The following is a 1,953-nucleotide window of genomic DNA, read 5'->3' on the forward strand; positions in this document are numbered from 1 at the left end:
TCTTTTTTCCCCCCATAACTCCCCTCCTTCCAGCTCCCACCCCACCCTCCACCCTCACTCCCCACCCACTGTCCTCATCCATAGGTGCATGATTTTTGTCCAGTCACTTCCCGCATCTCCCACACCCCTTTTCCCCCAAGAATAGTCAGTCCATTCCCTTTCTATGTCCCTGATTCATTATAATCACCAGTTCATTCTGTACATCAGGTTATTTGTTCACTTGATTCTTAGATTCATTTGTTGATAGATGCACATTTGTTGTTCATAATTTGTATCTTTACCTTTTTCTTCTTCTTCCTCTTCTTAAAGGATACCTTTCAGCATTTCATATAATACTGGTTTGGCGGTGATGAACTCCTTTAGTTTTTCCTTATCTGTGAAGCTCTTTATCTGACCTTCAATTCTGAATGATAGCTTTGCTGGATAAAGTAATCTTGGTTGTAGGTTCTTGGTATTCAGCACTTTGAATATTTCTTGCCATTCCCTTCTGGCCTGCAAAGTTTCTGTTGAGAAATCAGCTGACAGTCGTATGGGTATTCCCTTGTAGGTAATTGAGCCTCTTTCTCTTGCTGCTTTTAAGATTTTCTCTTTGTCTTTTGCTCTTGGCATTTTAATGATGATGTGTCTTGGTGTGGTCCTCTTTGGATTCCTTTTGTTTGGGGTTCTCTGCGCTTCTTGGACCTGTAAGTCCATTTCTTTCTCCAGGTGGGGGAAGTTTTCTGCCATTATTTCTTGAAATAGGTTTTCAATATCTTGCTGTCTCTCATCTTCTGGCACTCCAATAATTCTGATATTAGACCGCTTAAAGCTGTCCCAGAGGCTCCTTACACTATCTTCACACTTTCGGATTCTTTTTTCATTTTGCTTTTCCAATTGGGTGTTTTTTGTCGAATCTTTGGTTTGATTCTTGTGCTCCTCTGGTCTGCTATTGGGTATAATATTCTTTATTTCAGTCGGTGTATGCTTACTTTCTAATTTCTTTATCGTAGCATCGAGGGTCTCATTAGTTTTCGTGAGGCTCTGCACAAATTTATGGCAAGCCCTCAAAATTGCGATTCTTAGCTCTATATCCTCCATTTCTGTCATGTTTTTTTGTCTCCGCATCTTATATGCTTTCTTGGTGCACCCCCTTGTGGTCTCTGTGCGCAGTCTTGTTCTAGCCAAGCCTTAATTGTTGTAGTTAACACTAGAGGGGTTTGACCACCAGGCCGACTGGCTGTAGGAATCAGCTGTGGAAAAAAAACGGAAATCAACTATATTGAAATGTAGATATCAAAGTAGTTTTAAATGTGTGTAGTATCTGTGCTTTTCTTTATTAGCACATCTAATAAACAAAGTCTAGTGAAGTATCTGATACCTCTGATGAAAAGAAATAACTGTTATCCTGTGGTATAAAAATATGGGTGAGGTTATCAGTAAGAAGCCTTAGGTAGTACAATTACAACTGTGTTTGTTGCCTATATTAGTAAATGAGGGAAATGCTTAATTCCAGTTAGAACTGAGTGAAAATTAATGTGCGTTTGTTTTCCATTCATGTTCACAGACCATCAGATCTGCTAAACAACCACCCAAGTTTGGTGAAGAACTCTGGTTCTGCAACTAAGTAGATGGGTGTGATGCAGGTAAGACTGGGGTCACTATAGGAGAACGTAGAGTAGTCAAGCTCCCAAGACTCCAGACACATCCAAAGGAGGCACTGCGCGTGGCAGTCCGCCTTTCTAAACAGACAAAAGGAGCAGAGTACGAGAGGGCGGGAGTTGGGGTTGGGCAGATGACTGGTCCTCGGGGCTGACGAACCTCCTCCAGGCAGACATGTGCCCCGGAGAACACTGCTACCCGCAGACCTTTGCAGTGACTGCAGGCTGCCCCCGAGTCACAGTGACTCCAGGCAGAAACCAAATCCACCGCTAGTCCATCCCCTGTCGACCTGGAGCCAAGCCTAGGGAAAGTTCC

Source organism: Myotis lucifugus, unplaced genomic scaffold, assembly GCF_000147115.1.
Source record: "Myotis lucifugus unplaced genomic scaffold, Myoluc2.0 scaffold_4420, whole genome shotgun sequence".
Classification (NCBI taxonomy): domain Eukaryota; kingdom Metazoa; phylum Chordata; class Mammalia; order Chiroptera; family Vespertilionidae; genus Myotis; species Myotis lucifugus.